At 37.0% G+C, this 18810-nt stretch overlaps 2 pseudogenes; both read right to left on the bottom strand.

The window, feature by feature from the left end:
* Positions 1–4865: 4865 nt before the first annotated feature.
* LOC117706533 (mortality factor 4-like protein 1 pseudogene) lies at positions 4866–6044 on the bottom strand (annotated as a pseudogene).
* A 9234-nt stretch (positions 6045–15278) lies between these two features.
* LOC117707406 (ATP synthase peripheral stalk subunit OSCP, mitochondrial pseudogene) lies at positions 15279–15840 on the bottom strand (annotated as a pseudogene).
* Between the last annotated feature and the right edge of the window lie 2970 nt (positions 15841–18810).

The raw sequence follows: 18810 nt of genomic DNA, 5'->3' as shown, positions 1-18810 counted from the left end.
ATTTATGTCTACTAAGGTAAGATCAAAAAATCTTTATACTGTTATTATCTTTTCAAACCATATCATCCCAAGCACATTCAAATGGCTTTGTAAGATCTGCATACTCATTCGATGCTATCAGTAGCACTACTTCTGAAAAGCCCTTCAGGCTTAATGATAGAGAATTAGAGAACTTGAAAGATGATCTGTCTATCAATTTATTCAAGACTTCCAGTTCCAGAAATTCTTTAAAGCAATAAACTTTTGTGTACTCCATGTCATGTAGCACAGGCTGAAGTTTGCAAATTTTCTGAGTTTGATATTGTAACCGTGAGAAGTTCTAGATTGCTTGCCACTACCTATACACAATGAACTCTCTTCATTTTCTCTAATGAAATGACCTATTCAGTATTTAGCAAATTCCACAACTCGTTTATGTCTTGATCACAGAATCATATTAACAATAATGTTCCAAAGGAAATCTGTTGCCTACAGTTATTAGTGATCTTTTAAGAATATAGCTATGAGTTTTGAATATATATATATATATATATATATATATATATATATATATATATATATATATATATCATGGTAGCTCATCTATAGTTCAAAGCCAATCATGAAAAATAACAGCCCAGGAAAAATATAAAAAAAATAAGTTCATCCCTACAAAATAAGTCATTCGACATCTGTTTCTGATTGACTTTCTGTGACAACTGTGGAAGTTCACTGGCTACATGAAATTGGAAAAACAAGCCAACAACACTTAAAAACAGAAGATTATTGACTTAAGCTCAAAATAAACTAAGATGTCAAAATGAACAGAAAGCATTTTGTGAGGTCTCCTTCCTAAAGGAATGTGCTAGCTGCCTGTACGTTCTATTCACTATCCAAGTCCTGTTGGCTCCTTACAGCCTAAATTCACACTGAAGTATCCACATACCAAGGCAGTAAATGATAACTTAATTATTTAAATTTCAACTGGGTATTTTAAGGAAATAGAACTTGTGTGTGCACAGGAAGCAGAAAGAGATGAGATCCATGACCTTCCTGCTAAGGAAATAAGCATGAATGAATTAATGAGGGAAAGGAGAAGGAAGAATGAGACTGGTAAATCTGTAGACAAAAGATGAAGTAGATGTGAGTTGGATCATGTCATCCTGGCTGCATAGATGAATGGTGGTCAAATACCAGACTAAACTCAAAATATGAGAGGTTATTTAGAATTTACATGGGGTTAGAGATATATTATTGTGTATAAGCTTCTCCCTCTGTCTCTGTTGATCTCTCTCTTTGCCCCTCCTTCTTTCTGTCTCTGTGCTTCTCTCTCTGCCTCTCTCTGTATTTGTCTTTTTCTCTGTCTCTGTCTTTCTCTTCCTCTCAAACAAAATTAGGACTCTTGGATATATGGATCCAGAAAGAACAGATTATAGGGGTAAACTAGGTAGCATTAAATATGTTCAGATACATAATTATGCATGTGGAAGCCTTTTGTGTAATTTCTTTTGATGACATCATTGCTTCAGAACCCTATTGCCTCATTAATTGCTTTTGAAAGCTTATATATTACTAATATCTGGGGAGATTATTAAGACCCTTTTAATATTTACCAAGAGACACTGAAAGCCAGCATTTCAAGAATTAACAACCAGAGTATGTAGATCAGGCCACAGCTGTGTCCTGGAAAGCAATTCACAAAGCCACTCACTATAGGTCCTTTCAGAAAGTCTTCATTCTGCTTTCAAACATTAGAAATATTATAAAGAAATGAAACTTTGTTGAAAGCAAAGCTTACCCTCTTCTATTTCCTTTCATCTGGTAGCTGCCACCAGAAGGTGCTGCCCATATTTAGAGTAGTGTTGCCCATATTTAGGGTAGTCCTTCTCATATTAACCAGTGTAATAAAGACAATCCCACACAGCCATATCTGGAGGCTAACCTGTGAATAAAAAAGAAGGAGCATCTGGGGGCCAGACCATGGGGTGTAAGGAGCTCTAGTATCTGGAGCACAAGAAATGCTGAAAATATGAATAAACACAGCCTACAAGTAGAGCCATGAGAGTATATGATAGCAGTAAAATTTCATGGTAATATTTCTAATGGGTAGGGGATACTAAGAAAGAACTTGGATAAAATCTGTTATTGTAATTTATTTATAATTTATGTATAAGTCAATAAAATCACAACTTTTCTAACTTGTGGTCAGCTTCAGCTTGCCTGTGATGACTAAGCAAATCACATCTGGATATACCACAGTGGGTCAGTGAATTCTAAACAACTTGGAAGCATTCTTAAATATTGATTAGGGTAAGATACCTAGAAATGTGTATTAGATAAGACTTCTGCCAAACAAGCAACTGAGAGAAGCATAAGTCATGCTTACTTCTATAAATACTTCGCAATCACAATATTTAGCCATATTATTAATTAATAACATGAGCTGCCCATGAGCTACTCTTGGAGTTTCCTATTGAGTGAAATAGTTGACCTTGAATATCTTGAATATTTTCATCTATGAAGTGCCAGATATAAATGTGCTGCTGATGGTAAGTGAATCTGACAGATAAGGGAGCTATACTTTTGTTTGTATATGTAAATTCCTGAAAAATATCAATATTTATGCCATTTTCATAAGGTAACTTTATTCTGGCAGGTACTGAATTTGATTTATATGAAAGCCCCATACTTGGTCAGAAATTTAATACATTCAGTGCAAAATTTACTCTTTGATAGAAGTAACAAAGAATGTGTTATGAAATAGAGCTTGCTAACCTCTTTATCATTAAATTGAAATCATTCATATCTTTTTTTAAAAAGATGTTATGGATCTATGAGCTATGATATAAAATCTAAGATCTGAAAAATCTAATTGTATTTGTGGGTATGTAGTTATCTTTTATTATTATTTTGAATGTGTGTAAGGCTTTAAGGTAATGAATTTCATTATTTGTCTCTTGCTTGCTACCTGCTGTGTAAAACCGATCCTCCATTTATTTAAACTGTCTAAGGCAATGTGAATACCAACTTTTAATCACTTGTATTAGCACAGATGCCCAACTGAAATGCCTAAAGTAAGGCAAGTAAAAGTAAAGCAGCGCCAAGCAAAATGCAAGAGAAGAAAATCAGAGTCAGAAATCGCAACTCTTTAGAACCTTCAAAGAATTTGGTAGGAATATCTGAGTTTTCCAGATAGCTAAGATGTAGTCCTGTCAGTAATAAAAAAAAAAAAAAAAAAAAAAAAAAAGTAATTTTGTTGTCTCAAACTCAGTACCTAAAGTAATCATGTAGGCTAAACGAAATAGAAGAAACAGAATCCCAGTCATTCATCTTTACATTGATAGCACATTTTACATTTTTTTCAAATTCATTTATTGATAAACATTGATGTTTGCCTGAATATATGTCTGTATGCAGCTCTCAGGTCATGAAACAAGAGTTACAGACAGTTGTGAGCTGCCATGTGAGTGCTTGGAATTGAATTTTGGATCCTCTGAAAGAGCAGTCAGTGCTCTTAACCATTGAACCATCTCTCCAGCCCCACCAATAGTATTTATTAAAGTATATCCATTAGAAAAATTTAAAAACTTTAACTATATAAACTGATTAGTGTATAGAATTGTTGCCTATAAGAAAATATGCAATATTTCTGCCTATCCACAAATATTCTTTGCCATTTAGTTTTTATTGTGGTCCCCTCCACTATGAACTTATATTTTTATTCTCAAATTTTAATAATACTGGAATCACACAGAATGAGTGTGTGTGTGTGTGTGTGTGTGTGTCTGTGTGTGTGTGAGTGTTTATGTCTGTTCTATTTTCTGTTTTCACCATTTACATATATAATAGTAGTATTTGGTTTTGGTTTCATTTTTGCTTGTCTCACAGCATCCCTCTGTGTGACTACACCACAGTTTGCTACAGCATTTTGTTGACGGATGTTAATACCATTTCCTTTGTTAGGCTGTTCTGATTAAAGTTAAAATAATCAGTCTAATATTAGCCTTCTTGTGGTCATATACATTTTCTTCTCCTAGTTAAATTAGGAATCCAATATCTATGCCAAACTTAACACATAATTTTATAAAACACTGTCAAAACGTTTTTCAACACACTATAACCTTTTTATTCATATTAGCCATATGAGAAATGTTTTAGATTTGATTATAAAGAGTGAAACTATGAATTCAATATCTCTATAACTTCCAATTTTTTAACAAATCACAGATTCTAATTTTTAGCTGGCTGTTGAAGATGTTTAAATATTAGTTTAAATTAAATGATCATATATAGCACAATATGTTTGCTACCCAGATATCCCTCAGAGCAACCAATGTGACAATGTGATAATTGTAGTATGTTACATTCCATCCTTAACTTCTTTTTTTTTTGAAATTTAAAGAAAAAATTTATTGAAGATCTGAAAAACAACTCCTACAAGACTGACTTTTCCATAAAACTGTAGCTACACGATGCATTGCGTCTATCATGTTAAAACGTGCATTAGACACAAATACAAAAACCATGAAAACAAGCCACCATTCTTTAACAGTTGAGCAAAGATAAATGCCTAAGGAACAACATGGATGACTTGCAAAGGATGGGCTCTTTAAGCACCATTAAAAAAAAAAAAAAAAAAAAAAAGAGCACAGATGGATGAGTGTTCAGTTATAAACACTGAAGTGAACCTTTGGCACTAGGAATCAGAGCGTTTTCTCATAGAGCATTAACACATATTATAAAAGTGCGTAGTGTCAAAGGAACAGAACCACCAGCATTCAAAAGCAGCTTTGTCAACTAGGCAAACACTCTACAGCATGTCTCTCTGTTGTCCATCACTGATACACGGGTAGAAACTTTGAAATGAAAAAAAAGAAAGAAAAAAGGAGCGGTTACTCCTTTTATTTTCTCTGTTTAAAATCAAACAGAAAACAAACATCAACTCTGTTATACATTAACGGTCTTCAAAGTACATCATTTGTACAAGAGAAGGACTAAGAACCAAACTGTTTACAGAGATCCAAGCACGAGTGAGAGAGGGCACGCCCCTCACACGGCTTTCCGATGGTACTCGGGAGGAGCCACTTCATAATCACTGGCACTGAACAAGGTTGCAGAATTCTTCGCCAGGTACTTGAGGAAATAATGTAGATAGTTCAGTAATAAAGCAAGGCTTTTCTCATCTAGAGGTGTATAGGCCAACATCGCTCCAATTCGAACGAATAATCTCAGTAAATGTGGCGCTCCATATACCTGGGACATGGGTGCATCTGGGTGATCTGCAAGAATTTCAGCATACTGTGGTCTCTCAAATTTGTAGAGTAGCTGAGTGCCCAACATTACATTGAAGTACTCCTTTATCCCGGCCACGACATCATTAACAGCATACTCCTTATTATCTGTATTTCCTGGAGACTTCTTATAATTTGCATAATCCTCCAAAATGGAATCCACATTCTTCTTGGCAGGAAGATAAAAAAAGCTGCTTTTGTCTGGTGATCAAGTCCCAGTCATCCACAAGCCATGGTTTCAGCTCTTCAGGAATCTTCACTTTGACTTCAACTCTGTTCATGAATGTTTCTTCATTTTCAACAGTAGGATCTACCTGGGCTCTTTTCTTCCTAGGAGGCTGAGGTGTCTCACTGGTACTGCCACCATCTCCATTTCCAGGTGTTTTCTGCTTGTTCTTTTTTGTTTTCACTTCAACATTTTTCTGTTGCAGACCAGACGCCTTCTTCCCTGGAGCAGCCCCTCTCATCTTGCCCTCTGCATATTGTTCCTGATTGGCCTTTTGAAGTTCTCACTGTTTCTGCAAATTGGTGTCCACGTATTTGAGTACTCTGCTTTCTGGCACCCATTCATCCCAATTTTTATTCCAACCACTGTAATGGATAAAGTACTTCACTTGTTTGTCCTTTATGGCAACCTTTACACACTTTGCTTCATAAAGAAGAGGCCCATGAAAGCACAGCACTCGCTCGCCCTCCTGGAATTTAGGCTTCGGGTCCTGCTTGGGCGCCATTTATAAGTGATTCGCCGCCTCCTCCTTCTCCCACCACCCCCGACTACCTATCCTTAACTTCTTAAACAAAGAAATATTTAAATTTTTACTTGCTTCTTGATAAGTCAGATGACTGATGTATATAAATTATAAGTTGCTGCTAAGAATTTGTAAACCATTGGAACACACTGTGGGGAAAAAAAAAAAAAAAAAAGGTCTCTCTCAACACAAATCCTTCCTTGGGGACCTGAGATTGATTTGTTGTATCAACTCTGTTTTCTCTAATTTTTTGTTTTATTTATTGTGATGAAGACAGAAGTTGTGTACTCCACAGATACAGTCATTTTTCTCATTTCTTCTAACTTTGCTTTCTAGTATCCTTTGCAGGCATCTAAATATTGTCTTTTTCTTAAAGAACTATAGAGAAAGGAGGGATGACTGAAGTGTGACTAGAGAGTGGAATGACAGCCTAGTGAGAAAAGCAGGAGATGTGAAGACATGTATTTTATGACATTGGTTTGTCTGCATATTTATTTTCTATGATTGGATCACATTCCATAGAAGGCAATTACCAAGAAAGTTAAAATTTTAAACAGCTAAAATACAGTCTTTATCAATTAGGAGTTTCTCCAAAGATAAAGGTCATTGCAAAAGAGGAGCAGAACAGATATTGCTACAATATAATTTCTTCCAAGGTGTGTGTGGGGGGGAACCTTTTCTACTTGTGTTTGTATTTCTCTGTGTAACAGAGATGTATCTCCAGATATTTATTATGAATATTTATAATCAAAGATGATATAACCATTATTCAAATAATGCTTAAATACAGTCTAAGTACACTTTCTAGTGCTATGATAAAGACAAGAAACAACAACAGAAAATCAGGGAGGAATGAATTTATTTTATTTTATAATTTATATTCTGTAACTGGGGAAAGCCAATTGCTCAAGCAGGAACATGGAGTCAGGAACTGAAGCACAGACTATGTATAAACACTGCTTACTGATTGGCTATCCATGGCTTTCTAAGAGTGCTCGATCATATAACAAATGCCTTTGAAATCCATTTATGTTTATAGCCATACTTGTAGTATATTTGTGAAAAGGCAATACTACAAAAGTTAGTTTGAGCCACCACTACAAAGGCTGATACCCTCAGTGCTTAGAAAAAACAATTAGCTTTCAGTTGAGAAGAGTCTATGCAATCATATGTTCTTGAACAACTGTAAAATATAGACTCTTTAAATACAGTGTCCTTATACTTTAATCTCATTGAATTTTACTGGTCTTCACTTTTGACTAGATAAAAGATAAAGGCGATAAAGCATGTTCATTGTTTGGAAGGTTTTCTACTGACTGGGTTTTATGAATCCAAATTGGGTTCAAGAGGTTTTGATTGGAACCTGGTCAGAGTATAGATGGGTTCCCTCCACTCATTTAGCCTTCACTCAATTTCTATAATATGACAGAGACTGTCCTATCTTCCTACAAATAAGATATGAGTAAGAAACATGTTTATAATGTATGGGTAATTGTGGCTGGAAACACTGAGGGTTCCTCTACGGGGAAGTTAGGCACGGCTGCTGTGGCTCCATGGTTCCTCACAGCACAGCCCCAGTGACAGGAGAAAGTCCATGGGTTTTTACAGGCTTTAATGTCATGGTAGTTGGTGGATGAATCTGGATGCACCCCACCCCCACCCCCTGAAACTCAGGGCAGACCTGGATTAAATAGGGAGGGAGAGATGGGTAGGGGCTGGGGAAAAATGTTTAATAGGCTTCACCCTCTGGCTTTCAGGCACCTCATTAGTATGTAAATCTCTCTAGGGCCTGAGGCCTGTTCCTCATAACTGATGACCATAGACCTCTCTGTGGGAGGGGCTGTGGAGGGCTGCAGCTAAAAGAAAAGAACCAGGGGCCCAGGAGCAGAGCCAAACTCCTTCTGTCCAATAAGGGTCCAGGGTTCCAGGCTTAATGCTAGACCAAGCACCCAGTTGCTTTTCACAGCCCACAACCCCACAGTAATGCCCTAAAGATTTAACAAACTCTTCTCTCCAAAAATGTGATAATGGTTAATTTTTAATTGTTAACTTGCCACTACCTAAAATTACCTAGAAAGTAATTTCTCAGTGTCTCAGTGTATACTAATCTTCATTAGGTTGCCTTATGGCTATGTATGTAGGAGGTTGTATTGACTCAGGTAAGAGGACCTATCCTGATTGTGAGTTGCACCATTTATGTGCTGGGCCCTGAACTGTTTAAAATTGGGGGGGGGGGAGGAGTGGGAAACTAGGTGAGTATGAGCAGAAGCGAGCAGACAACGTGGGAGTGTTCATTTTCTCTCTTCTTTTGACTTATAATATTATATGAGTAGCTACTTTGAGTTCATGCAGCTACCCCACTTTGCTTTTATTGAAGATTTTTTTTATCAAAACAGAAACAAAATGAGAAAAGTGGGAACCATTATTTTCTTGAATACAGATAAAAATACTAAAATAAACTTGTTACAAACTTATAAACAATAAGGAAGGAGAGGAAGTAATGGGAATGAAAGGTTATAGTGAGAACTGGGATCAAAAAAGTGGCTAAGATGGACAGTGTAGGGTAAATGGAAAAAAAAACTAATTATGTGTGAATGGTACAGCAGCTAAAATGATTATCATGCATGGAAGAGGCCCAGAATACCAGTCTCTAGAACCTACAAAAATGTTGGGTAAGCAAGGTGGCTTGCATGGAATCCCAACTTCTGAAAGACAAGACTGGAGATCCCTACAACCAAATAGCTAGTTTAATGCTCATATTGACAAGTTCTAGGCTTGACTGGCAGGCCCCACCTCAAAGAATAAAATGGAAGAGCAGTGAGGAAAGTCTTAATATTAGCTATCAACTTCCACATGCATGAGCACACAAGTACACACTCATCCCTGAACACATTTGTGCCCACACATATGCAAACATGCATGCTCACAACATACACACACACATACAAATACACAAATAAGTAAAAAAAAAATTTAAAATTGAAACACATAGTTATACAGTGTTGAAGCAGAATTCAAGATGTTAAATTTAGGCACCCACCCTTGTTTATCAGAGTGCCTAGTAAAACTTTCCCTGATTCCTTGAAGTCAAGATCAGGATTGCAAGCTAGTACAATCACTCTAGAAATCAGTCTGGCAGTTCCTCAGAAAACTGGACATAGTACTACCTGAAGACCCAGATATACCACTCCTGGGTATATATCCAAAAGTTACTCCAACATATAACAAGAACACATGCTCCACTATACTCACAGCAGCTTTATTTATAATAGCCAGAAGCTGGAAAGAACCCAGATGTCCTTCAACAGAGGAATGGATACAGAAAATGTAGTACATTTACACAATAGGTCACTACTCAGCAATTAAAAACAGTGACTTTATGAAATTCACAGGCAAATGAATGGTACTAGAAGATATCATCCTGAGTGAGCCAACACACTCACAAAAGAACACAAATAGTATGTACTCACTGATAAGTTGATATTAGGTAAGAAGCTTGAAATACCCATGATACAACTCACAGACCATATAAAGCTCAAGAAGGAAAATTAAAGTGTGGATGCTTCAGTCCTACGTAGAAGTGGGGACAAAAGAATCACTTATCATGGGAGAGAGAAGATGGGAGGGACCTGGGATCAAGAGAGAAGGGGATGGAGAAAGAGGGAGGCCAGATCAGGTATGGGAGGAGACAGGAGTGATGTACAGAGGGTCAGGAAATTGAAAGGAAGTATGTAGCAATATGGGGTGGGGAACTGTGGGTAGCCACCAGAAAGTCCCAGATGCCAGCAAAGAAAGAGGCTCTCAAGACTTAACAGAGATGATATTAGCTGAAATACCCAACAAAGGGGATGGAAAACCTGTAGAGACCATATCCAGAGGTTAGGCAAGGCCCCAGGTTGTGGCATGGGGCCACCCATTCATCTCCAAAATTTCAACCCAGAATTGCTCCTGTCTAAAGGAAATTCGGGAACAAAGAGTGGAGCAGAGACTGAAGGAAAGACCATCCAGAGACTACTCCACCTGAGGATTCATCCCATGTGCAGATACCAAAACCAAACCCAGACACTATTGCTGATGTCACGAAGTGTTTGCTGACAGGAGCCTGATATAGCTGTCTCCTGAGAGGCTCTACCAGAGCCTTACCTACGCAGATCTGGATGCTTGCAGCTAATCACTGGACTGAGCTCAGGGACCCCAGTGGAAGGGTTAGGGAAGGACTGAAAGAGCTGAAGGGGTTTGCAATCACATAGGACAAACAATATCAACCAACCAGACACCCCCCCCCCCAGAGCTCCCAGGGACTAAACCACCAACCAAAGAGTACACATGGACCCATGGCTCCAGCTGTATATGTAGCAGAGGGTGGCCTTATCTGACATCAATGGGAAGGAAGGCCCTTGGTCCTATGAAGGCTCGGTGCCCCAGTGTAGGGGAATGCTAGGGAAGTGAGGCAGGAGTGGGTATATGGGTGGACAGCACCCTATAGAAGCAGGTAGAGCGAGGAGGGGATAGGGGGTTTTCAGAGGGGAAACCAGGAAAGGGATAACATTTGAAATGTAAATAAATAAAATATCCAATTTTTCAAAAAAAGAAAACAAACAAAGATCACTCACTTGATTGTCTACATAAGCCTTCAAATTCTTACCATTGGTGAAAATGGTTGAGTGGGAGCAGAGATAATGATAAATAATGTAACAATATAATATAAAGTTTTATGGACAGATAAAATGTTTTACGCAAGGGGAAGACATAGAGTTGACTCCCATCAACTTACAAACATAGAATTTATTTCTTGAATAGTGGTGTTTGGATGAGTCTGGACATGCACAGGAACATAAAAGGCAGGATAGTTTCAGCACATTCTCTGTCCAAAGCAACTGTCATTAGGATTTTTCTCTGAGGTTGTTTCACTCAATGACAATATGTTTTGACTAAGTGTTCAGTCTCAGGGCTAATTAAGCATATTTAAGCATATCAAGAGCTTTCAGTTCGATCAGGAGTTATTTTAGTGATTTAGAGAAACCCCACTGTGAGAAGATACAGCTCTTTCCTCCAGTCTTAAACAGGGCACTATTAAATCCTCTTAGCTAAAGTCCTGAGGAAACTGTATGTGAGCAATATAATAAGAACATTTTGCTACCACTTCACTAGGAGATTAATAGGGTCTCTGTGGGTGCTCAAGAATTCAAATGCATTGCATTTTTATACAGAAAATGATTCGTAGTCATTGTTTTCCTCTTTAAGGATAAAGCAGCCAAAAAATAGGGCAAGAATTGACACATACTGTTTAATAGTGTCTGAATGGAATGATTCCTTAGAGAAGCAACTGATAATTATTGAAACATATTGTAGAAATTTGTTTCTCCAGAGGGAGCAAACTCCTGGCCTATAGACTGACTCCAGTCCTCAGGCCCACTATGTAACTTCTGAAGTATTCTGATACATTGACAACTGTCATACAAAAATTCAAATCCTGTGTATCTATCGCATATTCTGGCAAGTCTATCCTGCTGGATCTACACAGTACCTCTCTCCATTAAACTGGACATGCTCTCCTCAGTACACACTGCTTTCCTTTCTTACCATTACATGATTCCCTGTCAGTTTCCTGCCTGACCTTATAGTCAGCTGTATTTTCAATGACCATTAAGTTGTCACTCTGAAGTATTCATGATGTAATCCATTTTTACCTCTGAAGTTTCAAAAAGATATAAATTCCTGTCTTCCGTTTTGACTAAATGCAGAAAACAATGTAGTAATGTATGCAAAATTTTTCTGTCTTGAAAGAAAACTCTTAGAAAAAAAAAATAGCAGCTTGAAGCAAACAGCTTTACAGGCCAAAAATCTCCGGAAACACACAGCTTTGAAATATTCATCTTAAGAACATTCAGTGTGTTCTGAGAACAGCACGTAGTTTAGAAAATATTTTAGCAGTTCTTACCCTCATGCGAAGCACATCATGCAAATTAATATGCAACAAAATCAAGGAATTCCTCAAGGTCACATCTTCTTATGCTTTACAGCACTGTCTAGATCTAATTAGATAATTTTCTCTAAGGGAAAAAAAAAGGCTGTCAATAAATAATTGTTTGTAGAGAAATAATAGCTCCATGATAAGAAAAACCAAAACATTTTAGTATTCAGATTCCAGGTATCTATAGAAACTGCACTTACACCACTGTCCAAATGCCCCTTGTGTGAGAAAAGTATTATACCTACTGTCTCTATACTTACTTTATAAATACACTGTCAATATTGCATCCTCTAAGACAGAATGACACCAGGTCAAGAAAGAAGTAGTCATCATTGTCAAAAGAACTTTAGATGAGGGAAACTTTCTGTCTTTAAACTTTACATGAGAAATCATGCTCTTGAAATTTTTCAAAATTATAATAAGATAAATAATTATAGTATAAAAACCAGGAAGATGTCTTGAACTAGTATTTTTAGCAATCTATTTTAGGTTAGCTACTATCTTGGTTCCATTTCCTATGGCTGCAAAAAAATGCCCTGATAAAAGCGATTTTAAGTAAGAAAGGAATTGATTCTAGGTTACAAGCCTTTTACTGTGAGAAACTTGGGCATGAACTTGAAAAAGCGATTCACTTCCACAGTCAAAAGCAGCAAGAGTGTGACTATATACAAGCTTACTGCTCTAGTTTTTTACTGCTAGAATGCAAGGAATGGGACCACCTATGGTGGATTGGGTCTTCCTGAATCAGTTCATATTATCAAGAAAATACTCCACAGACATCTTCAGAAGCCACTTGTTCTGACTAGTGGTTTTCAACCTATGGGTCTCAACCCCTTTGGAAAGCCTCTATCTCCATATATATATATATATATATATATATATATATATATATATATATATATATATATTAAGGTTCATAACAGTAGCAAAATGATAGCCATAAAGTAGCAACAAAAGTAATTTTTATGGCTTTGGGGTCATAACAAAATGAAGAACTATATTAAAGGGTCACATAATTAGGTACTTTGAGAATCACTGATCTAGACAATGATTAGTAAGATTCCCTTCCCATGTGACCTAGGTTGTATCAAATTGACAATTAAAGCTAGCCATCACTTCAACAAAACAAAAGGGTTTCATCTTAACATCTTCACACATGTGTTTCATTGTGCTTTTTCCTCATGAATTCCCTTTTAACACTGTGTCCCCACACCCCTTCCTTTTAGAGTTGACCCCCTTATTGCCTCCCAGTCAGTACTCAAACTGCTTTTCTTATCAAATGTATTTTATTTCCCTAATTCAGCATTTTTCAACCCATGGGTCACAACCCCTATGGAAAACCTTCACTGCCAAAAATATTACAGTAGCAGAAGTATGGTTAGGAAACAGCAATGAAAATAATCTTATGGTTGGAGTCCTCACAGCTTGAGAAAGTTTATGAAAGGATCACAGCATTAGGAAGGTTGAGAATCACTGATTAATTCTTAGTAAGTTTTAATTTCATAGTTTTTGAACAGAGTTGTCCTGTGGTTTATTAAGATATATATTCATATAGATTTTAAGCATAAGAGTTAAGAGAAATAGAGATACTGCAGGTATGAACCTCTCAAAGAAGGGTTGCATGCCATCACAGTGACGACTATGGATAAGGTACCAGATGCCTTTGGGATTTTGTTGGTTGATGATTTCCTTTTGTGCATGTGTTCCATTTCTATGTGTGCAGGTATACTTGTGTTTGTGTGTGTGTGTGTGTGTGTGTGAGAGAGAGAGAGAGAGAGAGAGAGAGAGAGAGAGAGAGAGAGAGAGAGAGAGAGAGGTGGGGCACCCATGCCTGCATGTACAAATGCTTGGAAGTCCAAGACACAATCACCCTTTGGGGCACCTGGTCTCTTTAACTTACCAAGTTTGACCTTTTGCAATTACATACGTATATATAATTTATTCTAATTACTCTCAACCCCCAATCTTTTTACCTCTTTGCCACTCCTGACAATGCTGCTTCTCTACCAAGAACTCTTCTCACATTCTCTTTTTGTTTGTTTTGTAGCCCATGAGTTTAACCAGAGATACCTGTGAGACCATGGGTTTAGATCAGATCTTTGGATGCTGATGAGCTTACCAGTGGGTAAAAACACAGAAGGCAATTACTGCCTGTCTCACCTCCCATAATCCTTTTGATAGGGCCAGTCTTTTTTAGGCCTACTGTAGCTAATTGCAGGTGCTATGAGATCATGGTTGCAATCACTGTGCCATGCCTGGAAGACAGTATTTGGTGACCTTCTCCCTATTTTCCAGCCTTTTCATTCTCTTGAGACCCTCTTGCTCAAGATTATCTTAGCCAAAGGAGAGATATATATGTATTACTTTAGGATTGAGCATTCAGCAATGCCTTATTCCCAATACCTTAAATAGCCATACCATTTATTACAAAGAAAAACTTCTTTAAGACCGAGTAACATTTTTTTCTGTGTGTATGTCCATAAGTAATTTGAAGGCACTGTGCTAATGCTGTTGAAGAGCAACAGGAAGATCTCTCCGTCTTAGAGCCTATCACCTCTCTATTCAGGGGCTTTGGGCCAGGATTATAGTATATTTGTGAATTCAGTGCTGTGAAAAAGCCTCAAGTCTAACTATAGAGTGGTTGGTTGCCACCATAAGTTATGTTACTATTACACTAGTGGACACATGATGATTAGTAGCTTGGTGCTGTAGTTCATCGGGTTCACAGATGTTAAAGAAGGTTAGAGACTTTTCTCCCACAACATCCTGCATAGCAACATCCAGCACTATGGATGAAGCTAGCCAGCAAAAACGAAGGTCCCAGCTTAGGTCCAATTTGATTACTCTATAAATTGCAACCAAAGTATGTGTTGTCTTCAACAATAGGGTTTTATCATGTAGTTCTGGTAGGCAACAAAGAGAAATTGCAAATGTCAGTATTTGTTTGTGGGGGTGCTCTAGAGCCTCTTTGCCCAACAACTCATAAGAAGGTATCCACCTAGCACTGGGACTTCCATTTAATACTCCATGGCTTCTAAAAGCAGCTAAGCTATGCCAGGTAGCTAACTTATTTTTTTTTGTTATCTATCTATCTATCTATCTATTTGTTTGTTTGTTTGTTTGTTTATGTGTTTGTTTGTTGTCTGTTCAGGAAGAATTTTATTGTTGCTTCAAGAATGAGAATTTTACAGGTGATGAAGCCTTTAAAGTATCTCCCGCATGGCCTGTCTTCTGAATTGAGGTCTTTGCAAGTGTATCAATGATTTCTCCCCAATTCTCAGCAATTCAAGCAACCATCTCATCCATGATTAATGGGTCAGTCTCAACCTCAAATTTTAATACTTGGCCTTGACTTGGAAAACTCTATAAGCACTGTCATTAGCTCAGAGAGAACAGCTTCATCTAAAGGAGATGCTGTGGTCACTGTGCAACTCATTTGTCCAGGGTAACACTCGCAATGGTGGAAAAGGCAGAGATGACTCCCTGGTTGCTTAGGTGACCATTTTCAACTAGTAAATTCATGTGGTTGGACATCAGTGGGGGAAAATCTTTCCCTTGTTGTGATGCCTTTCAGGTTGTTCACTTTGATGCAGTGCTTAATGTAAGAATTCAGAAGAGTAAGAGACACCTTGGCATCTTTCAGAAGTTGTCCTAGTAGCAGTAACTCCTTTCCGCTTGGTCTACTTTATTCTGTTTAGATGCAGCAGGAAAAAATGAAAGTGGTACAGCGACCTTCAATGCCATATATCTAAACAGGGGGCCTCATAAGCTTGGCAAAGGGCCTGACCACAGATGTACTGAAGCTCTGCATCTGTTGGGACAGACTGGACACTGCTGGGGTGGCCATCATTTCCTAAATTATATTTTTAATTGACTTACAAGTAGTAGGTTTTACTGTAACTATCTTCTGCATTTCCTAGTTTTTAACTTTATGATTTTTTAGTAATAAATAATAACAGCAATTACGATGAACCATTAAATAAGTTTAACAAAACAAAACATCTGCTTACCATTTTCTATTGATATGAGTTCACTTTCTTAATTTATTTTTTAAGTTTTGAAATAGTCATTTTTGAATTTTAAACTATTTGAAATACCTTATTAAGTTCTTGAACATATTTCTTTATACTTCCTCCTTTTATGCTTTTGCATATGCTATATATGCATGTGTCAATATGTGAGTTTTAGTGCCCAGACACACATGTATGTTTGTACACTCATGTGTTTGCACACTCAGGCTAGAGTTAACAGTTGGTGCTTTCACTGACTATTTTCCACCATCTATATGAAGAGTGGTATCTCCATTGAATCTAGAACTATCTAACTCAGTTAATATAGCTAGCAATCTTGCCTTGAGGAACACATAGGTTCAGCTCCAGAGTCCTAAGATTATAGGTGGGATACCATCCCCAACCAGTGTTCATGTGAGTATGAGGACCTGAGAACCCGGGTACTCATGCTTAGGAAGCAAGTGTCTTTATCCAATGAGATACCTATGCAGCTGCCCACATAATTCTTATTGAGGCTTAAATGTATACTCTCCAAGAAACATATTATTTCTCAGTCTGCATGTTGAACTGTCTTAAATGCTGAACAGGAATAAAAATTTCAAGGAATTACACACAGTGTAGAAGTGCGGAATCCTGGCTTCTTTCTTAATAGAATGTGTAACCTATGTTCCAACCAGGACTTCCACATTCTTCCCTTCTGTTCACTGGACTCCTTCAGAAAAGTTCTAGAAGCTGGAGTGGGATCCTAATTCAGACACTGAGATAGTGGTTAATTCAATCCTATATGCACCCCTGTCTTTAGGGAACACCCCTGTGTTCTTTATTTTAGGAGCAGTAGGTCTGTAAATAGGACATTATTGTGCACAAGATGAACAGGACATCCTGGAGCCTCTCCAACACACTCCCTACTCAAGGAGACCAGGAACATGAGTGTGATGAGCAGTCACAGGTACTTTATGATATATTCACGGTATTCAGTGACCTGCTCAGCTTCTATCATGCATGTCACTTGACCAAATATTATGGTGTGATTGAGCTAGGAAGAATTTAGCATGTGCAGTTCTCAGAAGGCACTCCAACTAGTGAGCTAGAAAAATCTCATTCATCTTTCTGTCTTTTCTAGGATTCTTTTAATAATTCCTAAATTACTTGGATCAGTGTATAGACTGTAGAAGTGCCAGTTAAAAAGCTATGGTTTAAAAAGGAGGGACAAGGGAAGAGTATAAACTCCTATAGTATGATAAGCAGAGGTCTAAGACACCATTTAGGCACTAGCTATAAATGATTTACAGTAAATATACCAAAATTATTTTAGATTAGTACTCTTGGGTATCACTAGTCAATTTGAAAGAGTAAAGTTTCAAGTTTAGTAACATTTGACAAAATCATTTGGTTTAATTGGCAGTGATTTTCATAAATAAAAATCAAAGGGTATTAACAATTTCATAGTGTCCTGACTGGCAATTATATTCCATTGATCGTTATAAGCAACTGTTAGTACATTCATTACCTTTAAGAAACTTTAGATTATCAATACTACTATAGAAGTATAATTTCCAGTTTATCACTATTTGTATGTAATTATAAGGACTAATTACTATGCAACTTTAAGATATCACTTAAATGTGTATTTGATGCCTCCCTGAGTATACCAGTTAAAATAGCTGATCAGTTATAGATTTTTTTAATGATACATTTCATCTCTTTAATGCAGTGGTAAGATTTCAAATTCATGTCTTTGGTCTCGATTTCCCTGCAAGGTAACCAATTTAAGTGAAATAAAGCGATTTTTAATGGAATAGACTGTGCAAATGACCCTATTTCCTGAAGAGGGCACTTTCATGAATATTTATTTAATCTCTTTTACTTTTCTCAGGTTTTATTTTAAATTATGTTCACCACTATAACCTCGGGAGTTGAAAAATCTATTTTTTTCATGAAGGCTCTGAATAATAAACACATACCTGTTGCATAAGTTTCTAAAAGGTCCTATAACTTGCTGATAAAATATTCATCTGGTGCTGTCCCATCACAAATAACAGATATTTCTTCTCTTTTCCTTTAAACATTTAAAGAGGTATATAAAAAAAGAACGGGATGCATAGAAATGATCTAGAAGAAAGCTAAACTACATAACTTTAATCCTCACAAATGCAAACGATTGATATGCATGAAAAATGAAGTGAGGATCACACAAACAGAATTCAAACTGTGTCTCTCCAAAATTCACAAGTATATTACATCTGCATAGAAAGCTTGAAAAGGGTCTGTCTACATTTTTAATAACTTGGGCAAAACTAACTCAATTTTTTCCTTTCTCAATGTTTTAACCAGAAAAATTACAGCATTTTTAAATCTTAATTTCTATTTTGAATTACTGAAAATAACCAATGAACAAATTTGGCCTGTGGTATGAAATATGTGAATTTTCATGGAAGATCAAGATTATTTGAATTAATTACAAAGGAAAAAAAAATGTTTCTAAGAAACATTCTACTCTGATGTTTCTGAGTCCTAACAAAAAAGAGAGATTCCTGCAGAATGCCCCTACTCTATGCATTCATGCTTAGAATCACAACTAACTTGTCCTCTCCAGAAACAATGGTAAAACTGTTTTCTGAGAGCAGGCTATGTGAGGTGACCCCCATGTTAACACTGGAATCACTCCAAGCTTTAAACAAACTGGGGAAACCTGTCCAATACCAGCATATAGTTTGAGGCCTGCAAAGTTACCCATGTTTCATTTTCTTATTTTCCCTGCTTTCCCTCTAGAGACTAAATGAAGCATCTGACACATAGGGCATGAA

This window comes from Arvicanthis niloticus, chromosome 4 (genome assembly GCF_011762505.2).
Source record: "Arvicanthis niloticus isolate mArvNil1 chromosome 4, mArvNil1.pat.X, whole genome shotgun sequence".
Classification (NCBI taxonomy): Eukaryota; Metazoa; Chordata; class Mammalia; order Rodentia; family Muridae; genus Arvicanthis; species Arvicanthis niloticus.
The sequence above is the reverse complement of the archived record's forward strand: the minus strand, read 5'-3'. Positions and strand labels throughout refer to the sequence as shown.